Raw genomic sequence first — 14,353 nt, 5'->3', positions numbered from 1 at the left:
ATCTTCCAGACCCAGGGATCAAACTTGTGTCTCCTGTGTCTCCTGTGTTGGCTGGCAGATTCTTTACCATTTGTGTTTAATTTTCAAAAGAGAGTGGGTGTGGTTACTTGTCTAGTTTTTGTGTGTGTGTGTTTGTGGGTTTTGTTTGAAGAAGTGCAGCCCCTTCTTCACACTAGGAGGAAGCCCAGTGCACAGAATCTACACACTTGACTGGCTTTGGCTCAGACAAGAACAGCAGGGGCCTCATCTCCTCCCAGGCACTCCAGAGGCCCCTTGGAGCATGGTGTGAAGAGCCCTGTTGAGGCCAAGGTCTTAGAGTTTTAAGTCATGTTAGGATTTTAGTGCCTACTGATCCCTCCAGTGGAGGGAGGATTCAAGGATGATTAAGCATGGGGATCTTCTGGAAGACAAGCTAGCGCCTTGATTAGAGAAATGAAATTTGAGTGAAAATGAGCTGAATGAGTTGAAGAGCTTCAGGTTGAAAATCGTCATCGTTGTTAATTGAATGCTGTGGGTGAGGGAGAAGGATAACTCACATCAGGGGTCTCCACCCCCTGTTAGGAACTGGGCCACACAGCGGGAGGTGAGCAGTGGGCAAGCCAGCGAAGCGTGATCTGTGTTTATAGCTGTTCTCCGTTGCTCGCTTGACCACCTGAGCTCTGCCTCCCGTCAGCTCAGCGGCAGCATTAAATTCTCACAGGAGTGAAACACACTCTGAGGGTCACTGTCTCCCATCACCCCCCAGATGGGACCATCTAGTTGCAGGAGAACAAGCTCAGGGCTCCCACCGATTCTCCATTATGGTGAGTTGTATAATTATTTCATTATTTATCACAAGGCGCTGGAATAAGGTGCGCAATAAATGTAATGCTCTGCAATCATCCTGAAACCATCCAGTTTGTGGAAAAATGATCTTCCACAAAACCAGTCCCTGGTGCCAAAAAGGTTGGGGACCTCTTACTGACCGCATGGATTTCCCTGTTGGATGACTTGTGGGACAGTGACAGTGGCTAATATTTATTGAGAAGCACCATATGCTCTGTGCTTTATAGGAATTATCTTGTTGAGTCCTCACAGTGACTCCATGAGGTCTGTATTCTTTCACCCTCATTTCAAAGATGAGAATACTGGGCCATAGACTTCAGGAAAGAACTAGGAACAGCAGAACCAGATTCCAAGCCAGTCACACGCCAGAACCTGCACATAACCTTGTACTGTTGGTAGCTGACCATGCACACAGATACTGGCTGTTCTCCACCGTTTTGGGGCCACACATTGCTCTAAGAATCTAATGAAAGCTAAGTATACATCCTTGCACCAGTAATTACATGCACAGGGTTAAACATGGAGTCTACTTTGCATGTGTCCCATGTCACTCAACTCGTGGCATCAGAACCTCACCTTACCAAGGCCTGTCTCCTTTCATCTCCTCCAGCCTCTTTTCCTTGAAGGTAATGACTTCTGTTCCAGGAGCATTTAGATGTACAGTGGGACCAGAGAGTAGTGGACTGACATGAGATGTATTTGGAGTTTAGAACTCACCTCTTGACAGAAGGTGGATATAAGGTTGAGAAAAAGAGGAGTTCTACAGCTCTGTATATCTCCTTGGTAGATGTTGATGTCAAGCAAGGCCAGTTTAACATTTAGATACTTTTCTAACATTAAAATGAAACAGGTAGGCAGTTCAAATAAATTCTTGAAGAAGACAAAGGTTTCATGTTATGCTTTTGGTTCTGAGCTGCTTCTAGCTCAGTGTATTTGCAATCTTCCTTAGTTGGGGCTCCTCAAGAACAGACCCACAGACAAGGATCCAAGGGGAAGTGGTTCATTTGGGAGGGGGATCCCAGGAGACACTGGTAGGGGCGTAGGGAAAGAAGACAGGAAGGGGAGCAGGGTAGTCCTCTGGGCATTTGGGGCTTAGTCCTGCTGGTGACTCGGGTCAGAGAGTCCCAGCAGAGATGTGGGGCACGGGGGTGTGTATACCTCAGCTCATTATTCACTGCTTGAGGGTTTTTCCTGGGACCTTCAGCACTCCACTTTGCCATGCGTCCCAGGCAGAGCAGGCTCTGGTGACCCGAGGAAACCCTTAGGCGAAATGGTGCAGGTGTTGGCAGTTGGGCCAAATTGTAACGGAAGGCCCATGTGGTGGGGCCTACAGCTTTTAACACAGAGTGAAAATAAAGAAGGCTGAACGAAGCGCTGATGCTTTCAAACTGCGGTGCTGGAGAAGGCTCTTGAGAGCCCCTTGGACTGCAAGGAGATCCCACCAGTCTATCCTTAAGGAAACCAACCTTGAATATTCATTGGTAGGATTGATACCGAAGCTGAAGCTCCAGTACTTGGGCCACCTGATGTGAAGAGCCAAATCACTGGAAAAGACCCTGATGCTGGGAAAGATTGAAGGCAGGAGGAGAAGGGGGCAGCAGAAGATGAGATGGTGGATGGCATCACCAACTCAATGGACAGGAGTTTGAGCAAGCTCTGGGAGATGGTGAAGGACAGGGAAGCCTGGCGTGCTGCAGTCCATGGGGTCGCAAAGAGTTGGACACAACTGAGTGACTGAACAACAACTGAAATACTTTATAAACAATTGAATGTGTGAGCATAGACCCTTTTTGTTTTGTTTTATTTTTAGTTAAAAAACGTAAAGGAATTTTTTTGAGTTAAAAGATTTTGACATGTTTTCTTTGATTTCTAAACTTTGTGTCTTTCACTATGCTCAATCTTTCTTATCATTTTCTGTTCCTTCTTGTATGACTCCGGATGAACGCAAATGTTTTCTTGGAACTGAATATTGTTTATTTTGCTCTTGGCTGCTGTATTTGTTTCTCAGGACTGTCATAAGAGATGATCACCAGCTGGGTGACTTAACATTGAACAGATTTATCTCCTTGTAGCTCTGGAGGCCATGTTCCCTAAGAAGGCTAGAGGGCAGATTGCTTCCGTATTTCCAGGTGTTCCTCTGCTTGTGGCTGCATAGCTCCCGCCTCTGCCCCATCTTCACCTGGCTGTCTCCTCTTACCCCTTTGTCTCTCCTCCATGTTCCTCTTAGAACAACACTTGGCATTGGATGAGGGCACATCTGGATAGTCAAGGATGATTTCGTCCGGAGACCTTTAATATCTGCAAAGACTCTTGGTTCAAACAAGGTCATATTCATGGTTACATTCATAGGTTTTTGGCTTGTAATGTTCATGACAGCGAAGAATAAAGGGAAGGTTTAAATACCCCATTTATAGATAAAGACCAAAAGTTAGAGGGAGGGCAGTTAAACACAGATGGTGGCATAGGAAGAGTCTGAACTTAACCTACTCCTCTGAGCACAACAAATATACAGCTACCTGTCAATCAGTTCCCTCTGAAAAGAACCTGAGTACTAGTGAATATCTGCTTCACAATGAAGGCTAAAAGGACCACACTGACAGGGGTAGGAGAGGCAGAAAGACGCTCTTGCCAAAACGTCACCGCTGGTGTGATTCACACGGTAGGGAGGGATCTCACCAGACGGGTGCTTCTCCTGGGTGACTGAAGAGTTGGCACTCTACATCAGGCACCCATGTCCCCTGGAATTTATACCAGAAGGACGAGCCCCCAAAGCATCTGGCATAGGAAACCAATGGGGCTGATATCCAAACACCCCAAAGTGCCCTTACAAGGCTTGCCTGCAGTCTCAGTCACCCTGAGACACCATAAGATGGCAGAAGTTTGAGAAGTACAGAGATTGTTTGCAAAGGAGAATCATTTCTGAAGCTAGAAGCATTGGCTGGATGGGCAGGGGATGGTAGAACTGGTCCCCGGAGATAGAGGCACTGGTGGACACCATTGTGAGTCCCATCTAATGTGCTCGCTCAGGTGGGAAATCTCCTACAGGAATGAGCAGTCACAGAATTATCCTGCTGCCTTGTTAAAGCCGAAAGTTCTGTGGGCTGTAGCACTCCCCCACTCCCTGGCTGGGGCTGGTGTTAAAACAAATGCATGTACATACAAGGCACTCTCCTGCTGCATTGCTGAAACCCCTGGGTGCATGCAGCTATTTCCTGATGCCTTTGTGAAGCAAGAGAGTTTCATAGTCTTTTTATGAAAAAGGCCTGTTTACTTAGCATGGAAGGTCACCTTGAGGGACAGGCTACATGCTTTCCACACACTTATATGCAGAGTACATCATGAGAAATGCTGGGCTGGATGAAGCACAAGCTGGAATCAAGATTGCCAGGAGAAATATCAATAACCTCAGATAAGCAGATGAAACCACCCTTATGGCAGAAAGTGAAGAAGAACTAAAGAGCGTCTTGATGAAATTGAAAGAGGAGAGTGAAAAAGTTGGCTTAAAGCTCAACATTCAGAAAACTAAGATCATGGCATCCGGTCCAATCACTTCATGGAAAATAGATGGAGAAACAGTGGAAACAGTTGCTGACTTTATTTTTTTGGGCTCCAAAATCACTGCAGATGGTGATTACAGCCTTGAAATTAAAAGATGCTTACTCCTTGGAAGGAAAGTTATGGCCAACCTAGACAGCATATTAAAAAAACAGAAACATTACTTTGCCAACAAAGGTCTGTCTAGTCAAGGCTATGGTTTTTCCAGTGGTCATGTATGGATGTGAGAGTTGGACTGTGAGGAAAGCTGAGCACCGAAGAATTGATGCTTTTGAACTGTGGTGTTGGAGAAGACTCTTGAGAGTCCCTTGGACTACAAGGAGATCCAACCAGTCCATCCTGAAGGAGGTCAGTCCTGGGTGTTCGTTGGAAGGACTGATGTTGAAGCTGAAACTCCAGTACTTTGGCCATCTGATGCGAAGAGCTGACTCATTTGAAAAGACCCTGATGCTGGGAAAGATTGAGGGCAGGAGGAGAAGGGGACGACAGAGGATGAGATGATTGGATGGCATCACTGACTCAGTGGACATGAGTTTGAGTCAATTCCGGGAGTTGGTGATGAACAGGGAGGCCTGGCGTGCTGTGGTTCATGGGGTCGCAAAGAGTCAGACACGACTGAACTGAACAGAACTGGGGCTAAGGAGGTGCTCCTAGAGGATGTAAATAGGGAAGTGCCATCTTTGTGTACCCCCCTTTGCCTTGCTACAGCTTAAAGAGACTCCTCAGAAAGCAGCTGATACCCTCATCAGGAGCTTTGGTTTTTGCAGTTGTCCTCCAAGGGAGCCCCCAGATCTCCTGGTCCAGAGGCCAGCAGGGATTGTAATCACGACCCCCAGGGCTGTATAGATCTGCATACTTCAACAGCTGCTACCTGAGGTTCTGAGCGTCCCTGGTGGCTCAGTGGTAAAGAATCTGCCTGGAATTCTGGAGACTTGGGTTCGGTCCCTGGGTTGGGAAGATCCCTTGGAGGAGGAAATGGCAACCCACTCCAGTATTCTTGCCTGAGAAATCCTGTGGACAGAGGAACCTGGCAAGCTACAGTCCATGGGGTTGCAAAGAGTTGGACATGACTGAGCGCACACACACACACAAGAACAGCTCACACACAAACACAAACTTAAGTGCACATAAAACTGGTGAAGTCTGAATAACCTCTGAATTGCACTGAAGTCAGTTTCCTGGTTTTGCTTGTGTATAATAGTTGTGTATTATAGTTGTGTAAGATGTTACTATTGATGTAGGTTGAGAAGGATGCACAGGAACTCCTTATACACTTCCCCCCCCCCACTTCCTGTGAATCTAAAAGTTACACCAAAATAAGAAGTAAAACTGAACCAAACCCAACCACCACCACCAAAACCCTCCAAACCCCCAGTAAGTGCTGTAAGATACAGATGTGTGCACAATATGATAGAAACAGAGAAGGGGACACCAACTCTGAGATTTTATAGCTTTTTATGGAATAAGGAATAAGAAAAGAATAAAGAATTTGGAAGCTTGTAAAGTAAAAAATGACACTATTAATGTCATAGCCATTTTAGAACTGGAGGTGTCTGTGTGGTTCATCTAGAGTTAGAAGATTGTCAATACTTTACAGGTAAGGAAAGAGGGGTCTAAAGCGGTAAGGTTACCTGCTAAGGTTGTCGACCCCAAAAAGAGACTTGTTTGAGTTGTGAAATTTTCCAGGTGTTGTGACAGTGACACGCAGGAGAACTCAGATTCTTTCCTTTGGGCATTAGGATCCCTAGAAGTTTGGAGTTCACTGGTTCAAACCAGTCCTCCCCACTCTTCCCAATAGTGTGTTCCCAGTTTGCTCACCACGAGATGGCAGCAGAACATAAACCATCCTCTTCAGAGTTCCTGCTGAGGCCCCGTGGTTGGCCATCAAGGAGTCGGCTACACAGGTTTTGATTGTATAGTCCAGTCAGCACTGCAGTACTAACATATTATGTACATTAGAAAATACACCACCGAAGAGGACTTAAAAATGACGCAAAGATGAAATCAAGAAGCCACTTTAATATCTTCATTCTATTGTTAGCTAATATCTTAAGGCAGAATATATATTTACAGAGAAGTTGATAGTTCAGGTTAGTGGGTATATAGTCCTTATTTCTAATGATCTTGATAATTTCACCTTCTTTGAACTCACTTCCTGTAAAGTCTCATGAGATGGTCATTGTCTTGCCTGGTAACGTGGCTGATCGGCTGACCCCAGGAATAGTGTCATTTCCTTGTTGTTTGCAAGTTTTAGCTTGAACCACATTAAATTGTTATTTTTCTTATATAAAAACTGAGCAAACATTGGCAATTTCATGCAGTCTAACCTGATCTATAGCTGTACTGTTTGCATTATCTTCAGCCTTCATTGATTCTTTTGTAGAAATTTTTTAACTGTCATCTTGGAAAAACTGATGTAATCAGTATAACATATCCACCTACTCACTGGGTCCCCAGCTGTCACGTGTCACCACAAGCTCAAGGCCCAGAGCGGCAGAGCCTCCGTGCTGTGGAGATCTTGCGGCCCCCTAACGATTCCTCACATACCTTATGTGACCACAGACTCTGACACAACCCGCAGGTGGGCGGCTTGGTCAGTCCAGGTGAGTGAAACTGGCTTCCTCATATTTTCAGATAAAAGTAAATAAAAGTTACTTGAACATGATCTTTTGGAAGCTTCAGGGGATGGTCTTGTAGTCTCAACTTGTTCATTTTACAAATGAGGAAATAAGACAAGCTGATTTCGAAGAACCAACTCATTGGAAAAGACTCTGATGTTGGGAAAGATTGAAGGTGGGAGGAGAAGGGGATGACAGAGGATGACATGGTTGGATGGCATCACCGACTCAATGGACATGGGTTTGAGTAGGCTCCAGGAGTTGGTAATGGACAGGGAGGACTGGCATGCTGCACTCCATGGGGTCGCAAAGAGTCAGACATTGCTGAGCGACTGAACTGAACTGATTTACATTCTCTCTTTGGAGGAATCTGAACATTTAGTATCACACAACAGTGAACCGCACTGGGCCATGTGATGCTGTCTGACCATGCTCCCTTTTATCTTGAAAATGGGCGAGGGAGACAGCTTTAAAAGGACCCTTGTCTAGGATTCTCTGTTAGAGACCTCTGTTGTCACACTGTGCTAATCTCATTCCATTGTCCCCAGAGTTCCAAAAACATTCCTTGAAACTAAAATTGGAGAATTTGGATTGGGGTACTTTGGACAGTTCCAGTCTTGGAAGAAATTGTGCCTAAGGAAAAGTTTCCTGGGTTCTTCTAGCCTCTGAAGCAGGTCACATATCTTTCTTCTTTTCTAGGTAATAAACTTCTTGAAGGCAGTGGTCATGTCTAATTTGTTTTTTTATCCATCTCCCTCCTCCTCCTCCCATGGATGGTTCAGTGTCTTGTATCTAGAAGACTGGTAGAATAAATAACTGTTGACTGAAGTTGATAGAATTTCCATGTAAGACATTTAACTTTAGACCATTGCAAACTTCACTAAAAACTGTATCTGTAAATGCACAGTAGGACACTAGGGAGGGCTATTTCCTTCCGAGATGTTGCTCTCAGTTCAAACAGAACTTGTACAACAATGGAAATATTCTATATCTGAGCTCTCCAATGCATTACCTGCTAGCCACAAATGTCTGCTGAGCACTTGAAACATGGCTAGTGAGGTTGAGGAGTTTAATTTTTCATTTTATTTAGTTTAAATAGCTGTGTGTATCTTTTGACCTCATATTGGACAGCACAGAAAGATGATAAATTATTAAGCATAGTAGCTTCAGACTTCAACATTCTTTTATCTTATAATGACAGCCTTCAAAACACCTCGCATTTGTACCACCTTACCATTGGTTTCTTTTTTTCTCCTATTCTCTCACATCCCTTAAGATCCCTAGGAAATACTGTTTCTCCTAAGTTTATTTCATTCAACTCATCATCTAAATAACAAAATCACAAAAAATCCTAAAAGTAATGAGGAAAATAGTGATAATTAAAAAATAGAATTCATCTTATCATTCCCTTAAGGAGTCATGACAGGACCTTTCTGTTAAAGCGTCAAGCTCATTGGGACTCCAAACATTGGTTCTCCAAATATTGGTTCCTCTTTAAGGGCAAAATTGTAATTGGGTCTTTAAAAAATCTAGATAGTTTCCTTTGCCAGTCAATTAGAAGGTTAATATTGAGTCATTATATGCTGAGTTTCCTAGATCCAATTTCTTGGATTGAATCACCAGTTTAACCCCTACCCATTCTTTAGGACTTGGCTTCATCTTCTCCTCCTCAGGATGACTTTCTTTCTTCTTTCCTTCCTTTTATTTTTGGCTGTACTGGATCTTCATTGCTGCATATGACTTTCTCTAGCTGTGGTGAGTGGGGGCTACTCTCTAGTTGTGGAGCCTGGGCTTCTCATGGTGAGTTCTCTTGTAGATGGAGCATGGGCTTCTCATGGTGAGTTCTCTTGTTGTGGATGGAGCATGGGCTTCTCATGGTGAGTTCTCTTGTTGTGGATGGAGCATGGGCTTCTCATGGTGAGTTCTCTTGTTGTGGATGGAGCATGGACTCTAGACCACAGGCTCAGTAATTGTGGCGCACGGGCTTAGCTGCCAGGCGGCATGTGGGATCTTCCTGGACCAGGGATCCAACATGTGTTCCCTGCATTGGCAGGCAGATTCTTAACCACTGGATCACCAGGGAAGTTCCAGCAGAATGACTTTCTGATCTGACTTTCTAATCAGATTTCCCTCAGATGCTTTCTCTCAGCCTTTTCTCCTCTCCTCCCAGGGCTGTTTTAAAGACAAAGTAATGCAGAGCAAGCACCTATTTAGTGCCTGATAGACAGTAAGTGCTCAAGAAATACTGGTTGTTCCTATTTTTATAGAGTCACACTATCCAGGTGGAGAAGTCTTAATGAAATTCAACAATATTGAGCTTTGGGTTTAAGAATGAAGGAAAAATTGTAAACAGACAAAATAATTCTGAGGTCACAAGCAGGTTAAGGTGATGGTTTGAAATGCAACTATAGATAAGGCAGAGGAAGTGTTTCAGAAATGAAACTGGGAAAGAGAAATGATTACTGTGTTGTTGTTGTTGAGTTGCTAAGTAGTGTCTAACCCTTTGCGACCCCATGGACTGCAGCACGCCAGGCTTCCCTGTCCTTCATCATCTCCCGAAGTTTGCTGAAACTCATGTCCATGGAGTCGGTGATGCCGTCCAACCATCTCACCCTCTGTTACCTCAATCTTTCCCAGCTTCAGGGTCTTTTCCAGTGAGGTGGCCCCTTTCGCACCAGGTGGCCAAGGTATTGTAGCTTCCGCTTTAGCATCAGTCCTTCCAATGGATATTCAGGTCCTTCCAATGAATATTCAGGGTTGATTTCTCTTAGGACTGACTGGTTTGATTGCTGTGAAAGTGAACGTTGGTCAGTCATGTCTAACTCTTTGTGACCCTGTGGACTATACAGTCCATGGAATTCTCCAGGCCAGAATACTGGAGTGGGTAGCCTTTCCCTTCTCCAAGGGATCTTCCCAACCCAGGTGCCCCACATTCCAGGCAGATTCTTTACCAGCTGAGCCACCAGGGAAGCCCAAGAATACTGGAGTGGGTAGCCTATCCCTTCTCCAGGGGATCTTCCTGACCCAGGAATTGAACTGGGGTCTCCTGCATTGCAGGTGGATTCTTTACCAACTGAGCTACCAGGGAAGTCCGTGATTCCTGTGGGTCCATTGCAATTCAAGTCTACCCCTTACCTAAGAGGCAATTTAGAGGATATATGCAAGACCATCTGGCCGACCCCTTTATAGTTGGGCAAGATAGCACTTAGCCATCGACCCTTTTGTCCATGTTACCTTTCACTCCTTGTCTATAGATTTAGACACATTTGGAAGAATATGTATTTTTAACAACTTGTATATTTTCCCTCTTTTTATAATATTTTGCCTTTATTTTCTCACACCAAGTGTTAGCCATTCTGAAGTAATCAAAACAGTTTGTATGTAGCTCTTTAAATCTTTCTCTATGCTCATATACATATATAAATACATATAATTTTAAATATTTTTAAAATCTTTATCTTTACAAAAATTGTGTTATACTGTATACACTTGCTTACAACTTTTTCTTCATATAGTATGTGTATCCAACATCTGTTTGAATTGTTCATAATACAAATGGAATGTCTGTTAGATTTGGTGTCTGTTCTGATTCCCATTTGAAAACAAACCAATCTTCTATTTCTGGAAGAATAGTAGAAAAGATACTCTACTTATCCTCCCAGTGAAATCCTCAAATACTGAATAAAATTTAAAAAATCCTAAAATGCATCAATAAGCTGTTAGAAGGAAGTGAATCTCAAGAGGTAACCAAAGTACTAAAGATACTTGCATTCTGAGAACATTTGAAGAAACCCCAGCAAAGCTGGGTTTTGATTATAATGGTCTCTTACAGATGGGAAAAAGTAATGGGAAGCATAAGGGAGGTCCTCAATATAGCTGGAACTCCATAAGTCCATACAGGCTGAGTATGAAGGGTAAACTAAAAGCTGCCAGCCCCCCAAGTAGAGAACAGCAAGGAAAATGGTCGGCCTTCAAACTTGGTACTAGAAGAAAAATAATCAATGGACGGATTTTAATAGTACATTAGACAGAGTGAGAAAAAGGATTGATGAACTGGAAGCTAGACCTGAAGGAAGTATCCAGTACAAAGCACAAAGAAATAAAAAGATGAAAGATAGTTAAAAGAGGAGACACAAGAATAGAGTGAGATGGTCTAATATTTGGGGTCTCAGAAGAAGAGAAGAGGTACATGAAGGAGAGGGGGTATTTGAAGAGATAATAGCCAATGATAACCAATAAAAAGATAACCAATGAAAAGCATCAATCTTCACATTTAAGAAACGAATCCATCCCAATCAGGACAAATAATAGGAAATACACACTTGGAAACTTTACACTCAAACTTTAAAATCTCCAAAGAAAGGTAATAATTTCAAAGCTATTGTCTATGAGAAAAATAGACTATCTACAAAAGAATGGCAGTTGAATAGAACTGACTTCTGAGCAGCAACTATGAAAGCCAGAAAAAAACTAGAATTTTGTGAATGTACAGAGAAAATACCTGTCAACCTAGTATAACCTAGCAAAAATATCTAACAGTGAAAGTGAAATAAAGACATTTTCAGAAAGAATAAAACCTGAGAATGTTTGATACTAACAGATTCTTTGCAACTGCTGAGAATTCTGAAAGGATGCACTTGAAGAGTAACAAAGGTGTCTCCATATAGTAGGTTCTTAGATGGAAGAAGGAATGACTAGTTAAAAAGCTGTAAGTCTATATATAAGTCTACAACAAAGATCAATTTTATAAAATATTGATGGTGATAAGCCAAGACAATTAAATACACAGAATAACAATAGTGTGCAAATTGGAAGTGACTGACTGGATTGAAGTGTTTTAAGGCTTTGTATTTCATGGGAAGATGATAAAGATATAATTAATTTTAGGCTTCATGATTTATGTGGAAATCTAGAACAATAGAATTAGTGATTATAAATTCTAAATCATTAGAAGAGACAGTGGAATGGGGGAAAAATCAATCCAAAAGAAGGTGTGTGCATGCTAAGTCACTTCAGTCGTGTCTGACTCTTCCCAACCCCATGGACTGTAGCCCCCCCAGGCTCCTATCTTTGGAATTTTCCAGGCAAGAATACTGGAGTGGATTGCCATTCCCTTTTCTAGGGGATTTTTCCTGACCCAGTGATCAAACCTGCATCTCCTGTGGCTCCTGCTTTGCAGGTGGATTCTTTATTGCTGAGCCGCCTGGTAAGCCCCTGAAAGAAGATTACAAAACAGAAAAACACGTGAGACAAGTATAAGGTACAAAATAAATTGGTAGAGGGACTTCCCCCGTGGTCCAGTGGCTAAACTCTCTGCCCCCATTGCAGGGGTTCTGGGTTTGATCCCTGGTCAGGGAGCTAGATCCCACATGCCACAACTAAGAATTTGCATATCACAGCTAAAGATTTCACGTGCTGCAACTAAAGATGTCGAATGCTGCAACAAAGCTCTAAGATCCTGAGAGATGCAACTAAAAGCCAGTGCAGCCACACACACACACACACACACACACACACACACACACACACACATGTATATGTATATGTATACGTATATGTATATGTACATAATGGGCTTCCCTAATTCAGAATCTGCCTGCAGTGTAGGAGACCAGGGGTCATTCCCTGGGTCAGGAAGATCCCCTGGAGAAGCAAATGGCAACCCACTCCAGTATTCTTGCCTGGTAAATCCCATGGACAGAGGAGCCTGGCAGGCTACAGTCCTTGGGATCACAAAGAGTCACATATGATTGAGGGACTTTCACTTTTTTCTTATGTGTATAATGTATATAATTTTTTATAATATATAATAAGAAATAAGTAAGTAGAAGTAATTCCAGATGTATTTGTTATTGCAAAAAGTTAAATTGTAAATATTCCAATTAAAAGACAAAGATTGTCAGACTGGGTTTTAAAAATAATATGTAGCCATATGCCATTTAAAAAGTGAGAAATTTAAAACATTACGTACGAAAATTTGAAAAGTATAGATAATGATATAGCTGGCAAATGTTAGTCACAATAAAGCTGGTGTAGCAATATTAATGAGTTTAGACTTTACGGTAAAGAACAACATGAGAAATCATGAAGGTTGCCATGCAATGAGAAAAGGTTCAATTTATGAGAGGAATACAAAAATTCTAAAGATAATTTGCCTAGCAACCACACCCTCAAAATACATGAAACCAAAACTAGCTACAAGGAAAAACTAACAAATCTCTAGGGAGATTTTAGTACATCTTTCTCAGTAATGGATAGATCAAGGAGACAAAACTATGAAAGAGTTGAAAAGTGAAAATAATGTATATGATCTCATGCTCAATAAAATATAAAGTGAAATACTATTTCAGATTGTGTTTAGTATGTCAACCTTTAATTAAAACTAAGAAAAATTAATCCTACAATTTTATGAATACACACATATGTCTTAAGACTGTATTTTAAAAAGTAAAGCTTTTGTGAAGACAAGATTCAATAAAACCATTTCAGATTGGGAGAGGTATGGGAACAGAATTGAGGAAGCACATAGGTAAATGTAACTTGTTAGTGTTCAAGTTCATGTATTGGATTCTGGGTAGATAGGTGATTTTTCCTTATTAAAGTAATAAACAAAAAGGGAAGATCATTTAAATAAAATTTAGGGAATTTCCCTGATAGTCCAGTGGCTAAGACTCTACATTCCTGATGCAAGGAGCCCAGGTTCGATCCTTGGTCAGGAAACTAGATCTCACATGCCACAATTAAGATGGAAGTTCCCACATGCTGCAGCTAAGACCCAGTACAGTCAAATAAATAAGTAAATATTAAAAAATCAAATTCAGTGCAGCTGAGTATCTAAGTCTGTATCTATATCTGTGTCTATATATGTATATCTGGAGATGGACTGCCCAAGTTAAAATTCTGGCTCTGCAGTCAGTCTCTCTGTATCTTAGTTCCCTTATGTGTAATATGGAAGTATAATAATTATGTTTATTGCATCATGGTGAACACTAAATGAGCTAATAGGTTTAAAGTCCTTAGACCATTATTTGACATAGTTTAGGGGAGCAATACATGGTAGCAATTAATACTCTTGCTCCTGAGAGAGAAATGACTTTTTGGATGTCCCACCCTTTTTTCTCTCGGGTTTATTCATACTCATCCTTGATTCTTTCTCTTCTGAGATAATTAAGATAATTCCGATCTCTTTGAGGCACACTGCTTCACTCAAAACTCTGAATGCTATCCTTATCTCCCCTGCCTCCATGTCCTCTTTCCACGGATGAACCTGCCCTTTCTTGCTTCTCCAAGCTCTTTGTATCAGTAAGGTTTGGACCAGGAAAACAGAAACCACTCTAGATTTCTCAAACAGTGAG

The sequence above is a fragment of the Muntiacus reevesi genome, chromosome 1 (assembly GCF_963930625.1).
Source record: "Muntiacus reevesi chromosome 1, mMunRee1.1, whole genome shotgun sequence".
NCBI classification, from domain to species: domain Eukaryota; kingdom Metazoa; phylum Chordata; class Mammalia; order Artiodactyla; family Cervidae; genus Muntiacus; species Muntiacus reevesi.
The sequence above is the reverse complement of the archived record's forward strand: the minus strand, read 5'-3'. Positions refer to the sequence as shown.